Here is a 14,896-nt window from a genome sequence, read left to right as displayed (position 1 = left end):
TTTGGTTGTCCATTCTCCTCTTGCTGGGACTCTTCTTCTTTATTCTTTAAGAAAAAAAATTTTTTTTAAATATTTTTAGCCATGCCGCCTAGCATGTGGGATCTTGGTTCATCAACCAGGGATCGAATCCTCATTCCCTGCATTTGAAGTGTGAAGTCTTAACCACTGGACCACAGGGAACTCCCTGGGCTCTGATTCTTTAAACAGATGCAAGGGGATGAAGCTATTTAGGCTCACTTGTTCAGTTGTGTTGTGAGGAGGGAGGAACACTGCAACCAAATATTGCTGGCATGCGTGGGGAGTGCTCACAGTGCATGGACCACACTGGGTTTGCCCCAGCTCAAGGTGGCTTGTGCTATCCGGGTCTACACAGCTCAGGCTCCAGGGTGCTCTGTAGGGCACTGTCTCAATTGGGCCCTGAGCTTTGTGCACTTCGCAGGTCTAAGCTGCTCAGGTTCATGTTCTCGGGTACTCAGCAAGGGCACAGACTTGGTTGGGCATGCGTTTTGTGCCCTTCCCAGGTCCGAGCAACTCAGGCAACCAAATGTTTGGTGAGTTTGCTGCCCCAGATGTGCCCTGTGTGTCCCCTGGGGAGCTGATCTCAGGCTGCAAGCCTTCTGACAGATGTCAACTGTCCAGGATCTCAGGAAGATGTGGTTAGCAACTGGGAGCCTGCTCACAGTTTGGTGGAGGATGCCAGTCTCTGGGGCTAAGATTGGGGCAGCCCCTTGCCTTCTGGCTCTGGCTGTCCCACGCCTGCCTCTCTGCCTCCAGCAGTGGGGACGGGCCTGTACGCAGCCGGCCAGCTCTCCTTTGGTATTTGCTCAATCCTTTGTTCTGTGAGAGGGCCAGGCTGTGAGTTAGAGCCTTTCGTGGCAAAGTTCTCTCTCTCTCTCTTTCTCTCTTTCTCTCTGGCAATCCCACAGTTTGGGTTGCTGTCTCAGGTTATCTCCCTCAGATTGTCCTCAGGGCATTCAGGCTGGGGTCCTTACCCTAAGGACCAAAGATGCAGTCCGTGCCTCCCTATCCAGACCCCGCTCACTGGTGGTGGTTGTGAGCATCTGGGCTACTTCTCCACTGGCAGTTGCGGTTAGGCGCCTATTCTGTGGGGCTTTTTTTTTCCCCTCCCAGTTATGTTGCCTTCTGAGATTCCAAAACTCCCCCAAAACCCGCATGTGAGAGGATTTCATACGGTTTGGAAACTTCTCCTTCACAACTCCTTCCCCAGGACGGGTCTCCATCCCTAAATCTTTCATCTCTCTTTTTGTCTTTTATATTTTGTCCTACCTCCTTTCAAATGGGCTGCCTTTCTGGGTGCCTGGTGTCCTCTGCCAGCATTCAGAAGTTGTTTTGTGAAAGTTGCTCAGCATTGAAATGATCTTTTGATGAATCTGTGGGGAGAAAGTGGTCTCCCCGTCCTATTCCTCCACCGTCTTGGGAATGCCCCCCCCCCCCAGAAGTGATTTCTTGTGAGAATGAGCTTGCATAGTTACAGATGCTGAAGAGTCCCACAGTCTGTTCCCTGTAAGCTAGCAAAGAAGTAAGACCACTTTTATAACCAGGGGATTTAATAATGCAATCCATATCTGAGATCATATGCCTCAGAATCAGGTGACTACTGGTGAAAGCCCCAGAGTTTCAAGTCTCATGAGCCAGAAGCTGCTATGTCCATGGGCAAGAAGAGAAAGAGGGAGAAAAGATGCAGTCTTGGTCTATCAGGCCCTCAAAGAATTGGATCATGCCCACAAACACTGATGACTGCATATCCCTTCACTCAGTTGATGAATTCAATTCTGATTTCTTCCAGAAACATCATCTCAGAAACACCCAGAATTAATGCCACATAAATTACATCACAGGGACCATAAACAAATGGTACCCAAGGAAGGTCCCCTGCTGAGGGTCAGGGGTTGGTGTATTTAGCTCAGGGAATGCAGTGAATATTGGGCTGGAGAGATCTTAGGCAAGAGGCACAGCTTCCTCAGAAAATGTTCGTAATGATGCACATACAGAATATGGAGTTCCTGTAGGATTAATGAGATGATGCATATTGAGATCTTGGCACTAGACCTAGCATACAGAAGGAGCTCTATAAATGAGTCATTTAATTATCTTTTCCTGCTAACAGACACCTCCAGGATTCTTCATTCCTCAAGCTTACCCTCTATTTCTGTAACAGGAAAGAAAGAAGAAAGGACTCAGAATTTACAAAGGCCAGCGATGAATCACAATTCACCCAAGCTGCTTTAGCCATCAGCACAGGGACAGACAGGGGAATGTAATAAGAAAGATTCCATTACTCTCCAGGGATAGACATTCTGAGCCTCAGGACTCCTAGGCCACCTGCTGGTAGATGAGACCAGATGATAAAAAGTAGTGTTGCAAGCAGGTCTCTGGTGTTCAGCATTCTAAACACAACCATTTTAAAAGCTCATCCAGAGGATCTTGCTGTGACTTATGTTGGAGAGTGTTTTGCCTATGTTCTCCTCTAGGAGTTTTATAGTTTCTGGTCTTGCATTTAGATCTTTAATCCATTTTGAGTTTATTTTTGTGTATGCTGTTAGAAAGTGTTCTAGTTTCATTCTTTTACAAGTGGTTGACCAGTTTTCCCAGCACCACTTGTTAAAGAGATTGTCTTTTCTCCATTGTATAGTCTTGCCTCCTTTGTCAAACAGAAGGTGTCCATAGGTGCATGGATTTATCTCTGGGCTTTCTATTTTGTTCCTTTGATCTATATTTCTGTCTTTGTGCCAGTACCATACTGTCTTGATGACTGTGGCTTTGTAGTAGAGCCTGAAGTCAGGCAGGTTGATTCCTCCAGTTCCATTCTTCTTTCTCAAGATTGCTTTGGCTATTCGAGGTTTTTTGTATTTCCATACAAATTGTGAAATTATTTGTTCTAGCTCTGTGAAAAATACCGTTGGTAGCTTGATAGGGATTGCATTGAATCTATAGATTGCTTTGGCTAGTATACTCATTTTCACTATATTGATTCTTCTGATCCATGAACACGGTATATTTCTCCATCTATTAGTGTCCTCTTTAATTTCTTTCACCAGTGTTTTATAGTTTTCTATATATAGGCCTTTTGTTTCTTTAGGTAGGTATACTCCTAAGTATTTTATTCTTTTCATTGCAGTGGTGAATGGAATTGTTTCCTTAATTTCTCTTTCTGTTTTCTCATTGTTAGCATATAGGTATGCAAGGGATTTCTGTGTGTTAATTTTATATCCTGCAACTTTACTATATTCATTGATTAGCTCTAGTAATTTTCTGGTGGATTCTTTAGAGTTTTCTATGTAGAGGATCATGTCATCTGCAAACAGTGAGAATTTTACTTCTTCTTTTCTATTTGGATTCCTTTTATTTCTTTTTCTGCTCTGATTGCTGTGGCCAAAACTTCCAAAACTATGTACGTCCTAGAATATTGGAAATAAAAGCAAAAATAAACAAATGGGACCTAATTAAACTTAAAAGCTTTTGCACAACAAAGGAAACTATAAACAAGGTGAAAAGACAGCCTTTAGAATGGGAGAAAATAATAGCAAATGAAGCAACTGACAAAGAATTAATCTCAAAAATATATGAGCAACTCCTGCAGCTCAATTCCAGAAAAATAAACGACCCAATCAAAAAATGGGCCAAAGAACTAAACAGACATTTCTGCAAAGAAGATGTACAGATGACTAACAAACATGAAAAGATGCTCAACATCACTCATTATCAGAGAAATGCAAGTCAAAACCACAATGAGGTCCCATTTCATGCCAGTCAGAATGGCTGCTATCCAAAAGTCTACAAGCAATAAATGCTGGAGAGGGTGTGGAGAAAAGGGAACCCTCTTACACTGTTAGTGGGAATGCAATCTAGTACAGCCACTATGGAGAACAGTGTGGAGATTCCTTAAAAAACTGGAAATAGAACTGCCATATGACCCAGCAATCCCACTGCTGGGCATACACACCAAGGAAACCAGAATTAAAAGAGACACACGTACCCCAATGTTCATCGCAGCACTGTTTATAATAGCCAGGACATGGAAGCAACCTAGATGTCTATCAGCAGATGAATGGATAAGAATTCTGTGGCACATATACACAATGGAGTATTACTTAGCCATTAAAAAGGATACATTTGAATCAGTTCTAATGAGGTGGATGAAACTGGAGCCTATTATACAGAGTGAAGTAAGCCAGAAAGAAAAACACCAATACAGTATGCTAATGCATATACATGGAATTTAGAATGATGGTAACAATAACCCTGTATGTGAGATAGCAAAAGAGACACAGATGTATAGAACAGTCTTTTGGACTCTATAGGAGAGGGAGAGGGTGGGATGATTTGGGAGAATGCCATTGAAACATTATATTATCATATGTGAAACGGATCACCAGTCTAGGTTCAATGCATGATACAGGATGCTCAGGGCTGGTGCAGTGGGATGACCCAGAGGGACGGTATGGGAAGGGAGGTGGGGTGGGGTGGGGTTCAGAATGGGGAACACAAGTACACCCGTGGTGGATTCGTGTCGATGTATGGCAAAACCAATACAATATTGTAAAGTAATTAGCTCCAATTAAAATAAATAAATTTATATTAAAAAATAAAAGCTCATCTAGTATAAATATTTGTGCTGTGATTTATATAAATACAGAAGATATAAATTGTCCTTTAAAATTGTAAGGACAATTTTGTACTTTTAAATAATGCATGTGGATATTTTTTTTTGGGGGGGAATGTTTATCTTGATTTGGAGCCTCAAAAGAAAAGTGTCTTTAAAACTGATTTGGGGGACTTCCCCAGTGGTCTAGCGGTGAAGAATCAGCCAGCCAATGCAGGGGACAGAGGTTTGATTCGTGGTCTGAGAAGATCTCACATGTCTCAGAGCAGCTAAGCTGGTGGGCTGTACTACTGAGCTTATGCTCTAGAGCCCAGGAACCTCAACTACTGAGCCTGTGCGCTGCAACTACTGAGGGCCCAGCACCTTGAGCCTGTGCTCCACAACAAAAGAACCCACCACAGCAAGGAGTCCACGCAGCACAACAAAGAGTAGCCCCTACTCATTGCAGCTAGAGAAAGCCCACCTAGCAATGAAGACCCAGCACAGTCAAAAATAAATATTCCTTTTAAAGAACTGATTTGGGGACTTCCCTGGAGTTACAATAGATAAGAATGCTCCTGCCAATGCAGGGTACACAGGTTCTATCCCTGGTCCATGAAGATTCCACACACTGTGGAGCAACTATTCCTATGTACCAAGACTCCTGAAGCTTGCTTGCCCTAGAGCCCATACTCCCCAACAAGAGAAGCCACTACTAAGAGATGCCTGTGCACTGCAATGAAGAGTTGTCTCCACTGGTGCAACTAAAGAAAGCCTGTGTGCAGCAATGAAGAACTAGTGCAGCCAAAAATTAAATAAGTCAGTTATTTTAAAAAAGAAAATGAGGCTCAAATTAAAAAATGATTTCGAAGATAATTTAAAAGGGTAATTTCCTCTTTAAAAAATATTTAGAATAATAAAATTTTAGAGCAGGAAGGATTGCAATTGTACTTTTTAAAGTAGACTTTATATTTTAATGAAGTTTTCTGTTCTAAGTAAAACTGAGCACAAGGTAAGAGAGTTTCCATTTAAATCCTGCCCCCACCGCAGATGGGGTTTCCCTCATAGCTCAGTCGGTAAAGAATCTGCCTGCAATGCAGTAGAACCAGGTTCAATTCCTGGGTCAAGAAGAGCCCCTGGAAGAGGAAATGGCAACCCACTCCAGCATTCTTGCCTGGAGAATCCTATGGACAGAAAGCCTGGCAGACTACAGTCCATGGGGTTGAAAGAGTGGGAAATGACCTAGAGACTAAACCACCACCACCCACCACATGTACAGCCTCCCCAACTATCAACATTTCCCACTGGATTGGTATGTTTGTTATAATTGATGAACCTACATTGAGACATCATTATCACCCAAAGTAGATAGTTTATATTGGTGTTATGCATTCTATGAGTTTTGGAAAATGTATAACATCTGGGGCTTCACTTGTGGCACTAATGGTAAAGAACCTACCTGCCAGTGCAAGATATAAAGACATTCCATCCCTGGGTTGGGAAGATCTCCTGGAGGAGGTCATGGAAACTCACTCCAGTATTCTTGCCTGGAGAATCCCATGGACAGAGGAGCCTGGTGTAGTCCATAGGGTCACAAAGTGTCAGACACAACTGAAGCGACTTAGAATGCATGCATACATAGTAAGATGAATTCACCATTGCAGCATCAGAGTATTTTCATTGCCCAAAAAATCCTCTTCACTCTGCCTGTTTATCCCTCTTCCACTTCAATCCCTGGGAAAAACTGATTTTTGCACTGTTCTCAGAATTTGCCTTTTCCAAAATGTTATAGAGTTGGACTCAGATTGGTTCTTTATCTCAATAATAAACACTAAGGTTTCCTCCAAAGTGTTTTTGTTATTTGAGAGCATTCCAATTTATTGATTCTTTCACATACTGATGGAAATCTTTGCAGCTTCCAAGTTCTAGCAATGATACATAAAGATGCTACAAGCTTCCATGTGCATGTTTTTTGTGCAGACATAATGTTTCAATTCATTTGGATAGATACAAGAAAGTGAGAGTGCTGTTCATTCCCTGAATGGGCCACCAAAAAAGCAAAAACAAACAAACAAACAAAAACAAACAAACAAGAAGTGAGAGTGCTGGATTTTAGGATAACAGTATGTACTAAAATTATTTTTTTCTTGACAATCTCCCCTGTTAGACAAATATTGTCCCATAAAGGACAGGAACGGTGTCTCCATCACCCTGTGGTCATATAACTCTCCTGGAGCTTGACATGGCAGTAAACAATTATGACTAATGGTCCATGGAAAACTTTATCATCAATTTATAATCAAATATTATTTTTTACTAAAATGCCAATTTGGGGAAAATCAATGTTATATTATCGGCTGCCAATAATATAAATATGTAGGATATAGAAGAAATAGCACTTGTGGTCAATACATATATCCATGTAAAGTATCTATGAAAGAAACTTTGTTTTCCATGGTTTGGTTGGTTTTGCCTAAGTAATTCGCAGTGTAAAATATTCTGGTAATACAAATAGAAGGGGCATCTCATCTAAAGTTCCTCTTCCTATGTGTGTGTATGTATATTCATATATTATCATGCCATGAAAAGTAGGATATCTTACCGTATTCCAGAAAATTGAGTCATAAAATCAATAGAAGTCCTTTCGACATCACAAAGTAAATTATTTAAATTTAGGTAAATTATTTAGGTAATTTTAAGAAAATTATTTAAATTAGGTAATACAAAGAGCAATACACACTGCTATGTTTTAAAATAAAATGTCTCTCCATGAAAAATAAAAATGAATCAATTAATTTAAAAAATTAAATGATGACCCTACCACAATAGAAATTTAGCCTTGTTTTAACTATGAATCAAAAAGAATTAATTATTCATCTACATTATATAGCTGCCAATAAAAAAAGAAAAAGAAAGACAAAAATAAAGCTTTTCTCTTCCTCTCAAAGAACTATTGCTCTTTGTATTATCTGAAACATGATTATTTTTCAAGAAGGCTATAAGGCCTCTACATTACTGGAGCATCTCACCTTTTTTTAGTGTCTGGACAAAAGAAGTGAGAGTCAAATGCATTGGGCTTCTGTGACTGTCTTAAAGAGTGAGAGGTTGTGAGTTCCAAAAGAGGGAGATCTAAGATTTAGGACTAATAGCAGTGCTTTCAGGCAAGGCATTTGAAGGGTCTCTACAAATTTTGCCAATTATTTCTTAATAACGCTGTTAGTGTATTCAACTAAAGCAGAAAGCACAGTGAATATATTGTAAAATATGCACTTGTTGAAGAACCTGACCAGTGAAATGAGTTCCTCTATCCCTTTGATATCTGAAAGGAGCTCTCTGGGTTGGGATAATTTTTTCCAAAAGAAGCAGTGCGTGTGTGCTAAGTTGCTTCAGTTGTGTCCAACTCTTTGAGACCGTAAGGACTGTAGCCTGCCAGGCTCCTCTGTCCATGGGATTTTCCAGGAAAGAATACCGGAGGGGTAGCCCTTTCCTTCTCCAGGGGATTTTCACAACCCAGGGATCGAACCCACATCTCCTGTGGCTCCTGCATTGCAGGTGGATTCTTTAGCACTGAGCCACCTGGGAAGGTGTGAAAATATACAGACTATCACTAAAACATTTTTATATCCATGAGTTAGAGGAAGTAGTGTAAAATTCATTTGCCAGGCTTCAAGTGGTCCATTAGGCCATTCACAATATTTGGGAGCTTTATAAACAGGTTTCCTTGGATTGTATTTTGGAGAAGTGGCACAAATTAGACAATGAAACTTTTGCAGCCTTACTAAATGTTCTTCCACCAATACTGAACCATGAATGCTATCATTTCATCTGTAGACCAATGGTTTCATGGATGTTCAGTGGTGAGGAGTGGGAATTATAGAGTCTTCAGTTAAGACTGGGTGTTTTGGTCTAAACCAGAATTTTCTTTTCTTCTGAAAAAAATAATTGTTGAATTTCAAATTTTGGTTTTCCTTTTCAGAAGTGAAATAATAGGCTTCTCTTGCCAGATTTCCTAAATTATTATTTGGTTAAATATCCCTTTGTATTACAACAGAGGATAGGCTATTGTGATTCCTCTGTTAAGGACAGTCTTCCTTGTGGAAATATCAGCAATGCATTGTCCCTTAGCTTCCAGAGAATCCAGGTTAAAGTGCCCTAGGGAATCTTAATGGCAAATATTACTAAAGCATTGCACATAATAATTTCTGAACATCGGGAACACGTGTATACCTGTGGCGGATTCATGTTGATGTATGGCAAAACCAATACAATATTGTAAAGTAATTAACCTCCAATTAAAATAAATAAATTTATATTTAAAAAAAAATTTCTGAACATCAGTTCAGTTCAGTTGCTCAGTCGTGTCTGACTGTTTGTGTACACCATGGACTGCAGCACCCCAGCATTTCGCATGATGCACTCTGCATATAAGTTAAATAAGCAGGGTGACAACAGCCTTGACATACTCCTTTCCCAATTTGGAACCAATCTGTTGTTCCATGTCCAGTTCTAACTGTTGCTTCTTGACCTGCATATAGATTTCTCAGGAGGCAGGTCAGGTGGTCTGGTATTCCCATCTCTTTAAGAATTTTCCACAGTTTATTGTGATCCACACGGTCAAAGGCTTTGGCATAGTCGATAAAACAGAAGCAGATTTTTTTCTGGAACTCTCTTGCTTTTTCGATGGTCCAGTGGATGTTGGCAATTTGATCTCTGATTCTTCTGTCTTTTCTAAATCCAGCTTGAACACCTGAAAATTCACGGTTCATGTACTATTGATGTCTGGCTTGGAGAATTTTGAGCATTACTTTGCTAGCATGTGAGACGGGTGCAATTGTGTGGTAGTTTGAATATTCTTTGGCATTGCCTTTCTTTGGGATCAGAATGAAAACTGACTTTTTCCAGTCCTGTGGCCACTGCCAAGTTTTCCAAATTTGCTGGCATATTGACTGCAGCACTTTCACAGCATCATCTTTTAGGAGTTGAAATAGCTCAACTGGAATTCCATCACCTCCACTAGCTTTGCTCGTAGTGATGCTCCCTAAGGCCCACTTGGCTTTGCATTCCAGGTTGTCTGGCTTTAGGTGAGTGATCACAAGATCATGGTTATCTGGGTCATGAAGATCTTTTCTCTATAGTTCTTCTGTGTATCCTTGCCACCTCTTCTTAATATCTTCTGCTTCTGTTAAGCCCATATCATTTCTGCCCTTTATTGTGCCCATCTTTGCATGAAATATTCCCTTGGTGTCTCTAATTTTCTTGAAGAAATTTCTAGTCTTTCCCATTCTATTGTTTTCCTCTATTTCTTTGCACTCATCACTGAGGAAGACTTTCTTATCTCTCCTTGCTATTCTTTGGAACTTTGCATTCAGATGGGTATATCTTTCCTTTCCTCCTTTGCCTTTAGCTTCTCTTCTTTTCTCTATTTGTAAGACCTCCTCAGACAATCATTTTGGCTTTTTGCATTTCTTTTTCTTGGGGATGGTTTTGATCACTGCCTCCTGTACAATGCCATGAACCTCCATTCATAGTTCTTCAGGCACTCTGTCTATCAGATCTAATCCCTTGAATCTGTTTGTCACTTCCACTGTATAATGGTAAGGGATTTGATTTAGGTCATACCTGAAATGGCCTGGTAGTTTTTCCTACTTTCTTTGGTTTAAATCTGAATTTGGCAATAAGGAGTTCATGATCTGAGCCACAGTCAGCTTCCAGTCTTCTTTTTGCTAATCATATAGAGCTTCTCCATCTTTGGCTGCAAAGAATATAATCAGTCTGATTTTGGTATTGACCATCTGGCGATGTCCATGTGTAGAGTCATCTCTTGTGTTGTTGGAAGAGGGTGTTTTTTATGACCAGTGTGTTCTTTTGGCAAAACTCTATTAGCCTTTGACCTGCTTCCTTTTGTATTCCAAGGCCAAATTTGCATGTTACTCCGGGTATCTCTTGATTTCCTATTTTGGTATTCCAGTTCCCTATAATGAAAAGGGCATCTTTTGGGGGTGTTAATTCTAGAAGGTCTTGTAGGTCTTCATAGAACCGTTTGAACATAGCTTCTTCAGCATTGTTGGTTGGGCATAGACTTGGATTACTGTGATATTGAACAGTTTGCCTTGGAAACAAGCAGAGATTATTCTGTCGTTTTGGGGACTGCATCCAAGCACTGCTTTTCAGCCTCTTTTGTTGCCTCTGATGGCTACTCCATTTCTTCTAAGGGATCCTTGCCCACAGTAGTAGATATAATGGTCATCTGAGTTAAATTCACCCATTCCAGTCCATTTTAGTTCACTGATTCCTAAAATATTGACATTCACTCTTGTCATTTCCTTTTGACCACTTCCAATTTGCCTTGATTCATGAACCTAACATTCTAGGTTCCTATGCAAGATTTCTCTTTACAGCATCAAACTTTACTTCCATCATCAGTCACATCCACAACTTGGTGTTGCTTTTGCTTTGGCTCTGTCTCTTCTTTCTTTCTGGAGTTATTTCTCCACCCATCTCCAGTAGCATATTGGGCACCTACTGATGTGGGGAGTTCGTATTTCAGTGTCCTATCTTTTTGCCTTTTCATATTGTTCATGGGGTCCTCAAGGCAAGAATACTGAAGTGGTTTGCCATTCCCTTCTCTGGTGGACCAGGTTTTGTCAGAACTCTCCATCATGACCCATCTGTCTTGGGTGGCCCTACATGGAAAGTGAAGTCGCTCAGTCGTGTCCGACTCTTTGTGACCCCATAGACTGTAGCCTATCAGGCTCCTCCATCCATGGGATTTTCCAGGCAAGACTGTGATTTTGCCATTTCCATCTCCAGGGGATCTTCCTGACCCAGGAATATGAACCCGGGTCTCCCGCATTGCAGGCAGACGCTTTACCGTCTGAGCCACCAGGGAAGCCCTTATGGCATGGCATTTAATTTTATGTCTGCTGTAAATAATGAAAACATATTGTTTTCACAACATTCCAAAATCCTAAGCTTCTCTAAAATCATAACTCTTGGTATTGTTTCGTTGCTCAGTCATGTCTGACTCTTTGCAACTGCAAGGACTGTAGCTTGCCAGGTTCCTCTGTCCATGGGATTTCCCAGGCAAGAATACTAGAGTGGATTGCCATTTCCTCCTCCAGGGGATCTTCCCAAACCTGAGATCTAACCCGCATATCTTATGTCTCTTTGTTGCCTGGTGGATTTTTTACCACTAGAGCCACCTGGGAAGCCCCAAATCATAACTACTATCAGTATAAATACTGGCTGTTTTCTTTTGGCTTAAGATTAACCTGTGTAACAGTGTATAATTCAGCTTGTTTGACTAAATTAGCTATGGACAATGATGCATAGCCTCAACAATATCAAATGAGTTGTAACAACATTCCTAGTACAATACTGTTGCCATCAAATCAGAACCATTCAGTGAACCATGAGAAAACCCAGAGTAGTTTCTTGTAGACCTCCATGAGGAGTCAGAAGTTTATCTGTCATGGTTACACAGCTGTAGGGATTTCCTCAGTGACGGGGGGAGAAGAGTAGGAGGTTAGGTTACTACAGCTTGAGAGTTGTGTAAGGATTGGCATCAGAGAGACTTCATGGGAGGTGAAGTGGCTGATTGAGGAATGGCAACTCTGGAAAGCTTCTACTGTGTGAGGTACAAAAATGGTTAAGTGGGATCCCACAATGATTTTCTCTGTGGTCCTAACCAAAAGGTCAATGTTATAATGGCTCTAAGGCCAGATACCTTGTGCCACAGGGTCCCATTGCTAACTATAGTACCCTAGGCATCATGGTGATTTCATGTTTGGGGGTGAGTACCCCAAGGTCATTTTCTTTATTTCATATAGAGGAATTTTTAAATGAATCCAAATATTGGGATATCCAGGACCAGATGGATTCATCAAAATTTCCTTGAAGGCCTTAAAAGCTATGTTCCTGTTTTCCCATGAAATTGGGATGGAATTATTATTCTTTGTAAAACATACAAATATCTGGCCATAACAGAGTAATTGAGAATTCAGTTTCAACAATAACCAAGTAGCTCAACCAAACCTCAAATTGGTACTTAGGTGTTTTGTTTGGTTTTATTTTTTAATTTTGGTAAGGGTGGTGGGACACCATGAAGGTTGACAAGATCTAGGTAGCCCTCTTGCTTTTATATCAGATATTCTAATTATTGAAACTGGGATTGGGTACACTGCAATTTTTTGGCTATTTTATGTCCCTTTAATATTAAAAATTTTAGCAAATGGATACTTCTTCCTGTGAGGTGTTTTGAGGGGAGTAAGGAACAGAGTCATCCCCATATTGTTACAATATAGCATCCCTAGGGAACTTTATGTCATTGAGGTCAGTCTTCAGGATTTGTGACAAATAAGGACATTCATTAGAACCTGAGACTTTGCTGTCCAAGTGTATTGTTGTCTGTGTCAGGTGAAGGCAAACAGGTATTGACTAACCACATTGACTGGAATAGGAAAGAATGTATTGCATAAATCCTTTACAGTAAAGACTTTATTCCCAGTGTGAATGGATGTCAGTAGTGTTGGGGAGGTAAGAAAGGCAGTGTTTTGAGGGATAACAATGTGTTTAGAAAAATCCAAGAAAAACCTCCTTCTTTTGTCCTTAGTTTTCTCACTAGCAAACAGAAATACTACAAGGAAGGTGCAAGAGATGATGCCTAGAGAGTTGTAATCAATAATGGATGTTAAAATTTGAAGGGTTCCTTACTTATTGGGTATTGGACTAATTCTGGAAAGAGGTTTGAAGGTATCTGTTTTAATTTTCTTGAATATGTGCTATGCATTGTGCCAAAATCAGTTGGAGATTTTGCCTTTAAGAAAGGATGTATTAATAACTGATTCACTGGGGACAAATGAGCAGTGTTTCCAGAAGCAGTTCCAGTACTGGTAGAGACTGAGTAATTTAAAAGATGTCAAAGGGTCATTTAATTCATCTGGTTGGCTGCTTTGATGACTGCTGTTAAATTCTAGCTTTTTTATTCCTTTTGGGAGAAAGAAATGCAGGCATGATCCTTCTCTAAAATCTTGACCTCATAAAAAGAAAGTGGTAGAAGAACTGAGGAGTGTGTATCTCTCAAAGGGCCTAACCAAGAGGATATTGTTTCAGTGACTGGAACCTCTTTAGGTTTATCAGAGATCTCCACTATTCAAACTGTTTTAGTACCAGGGTAGGAATTCTGTAGTGGGGTTGAGCACTGATGTGTGGCCCCTTTGTGAGTTAGGACAACAAGAGATTCATTACAAGAAATGTTCTCAGAAGCCGAGACTTGGTAGATGAAGTCGACCTGGGGAACATGAGGATAGACCTCTGAAGACTCATGCTGCCTGATGAAAAAGCTCAGAAGATGAGGAAGAAGAAAGAAACGGAGTCAGGAATGGCTTTTTCTCAGGCACAGTTGACCTTCAAGGATGTGTTCATAGATTTCACTCCTGAGGAGTGGGAATGCCTGAACCCTGCTCAGAGGACCTTGTACAGGGACACGATGGTGGAGACCCTCAGGAACCTGCTTTCTGTGGGGAATTCCCTGACAGTCCAGTGAATATGATTCAGCACATATCTGAGATATGTCTCATATATGTATGATCAAGAAATTACAGGCAAAAGGAAACAGTGATGAAGGAGAAGTTTTGCAAAGAGTGATGTATGAAAGAGCCAAAACCCATGAAATCAAGGATTATTTCCTCAGGGAAATCCAGGAAAGCATGCATGATTCTGAGTGTTGACAGATGATGAAAGAAATGACAAAGGAATGTCTATAACCCATAACAAAAATCTCACTGATGGACGAGATCATCATAGTGGAAGTGATACAGAAAATAAGCCTCTTGAAAGGCGTGGATCAAGCTTTCATGATGAGTTGCACATACTTCAATCTGAAGGGACAGTTTTTTAATATAGTCAAGTTGTGATGAATATCAACAGTAGTGCCTCAGGTTTATCACCTCAGAGAACTCCTAGTGTCTGTAAAGACATTTCTCATAAACATGAGAGTGTCTTATGCATCCATCAGAACTGGCACCAGACCAGGAAGCACACAAGAAAAAACCTTACAAATGTAATGAGTGTGACATAACCTTTCTTCAGGACTTGGAACTCACTAGATGTCAAAGAAGCCATACAGGAAGGAAAACATATAAAGGTAATGTATCTGGCAAGGCCTTTAGTGCTAATGGGACCCATGAAGTTCATCGGAGAAAACATGCCGGAGAGAAACCATATAAATGTGATGTATGTGATCACTGCTTTAAAAAAAAATACAACCTTTCAAATTCATCAGAGAACTTGTAC

This window comes from Bison bison, unplaced genomic scaffold (assembly GCF_000754665.1).
Source record: "Bison bison bison isolate TAMUID 2011002044 unplaced genomic scaffold, Bison_UMD1.0 scf7180017864467, whole genome shotgun sequence".
In the NCBI taxonomy this organism is placed as follows: domain Eukaryota; kingdom Metazoa; phylum Chordata; class Mammalia; order Artiodactyla; family Bovidae; genus Bison; species Bison bison.
This window is presented reverse-complemented; position numbering follows the sequence as displayed.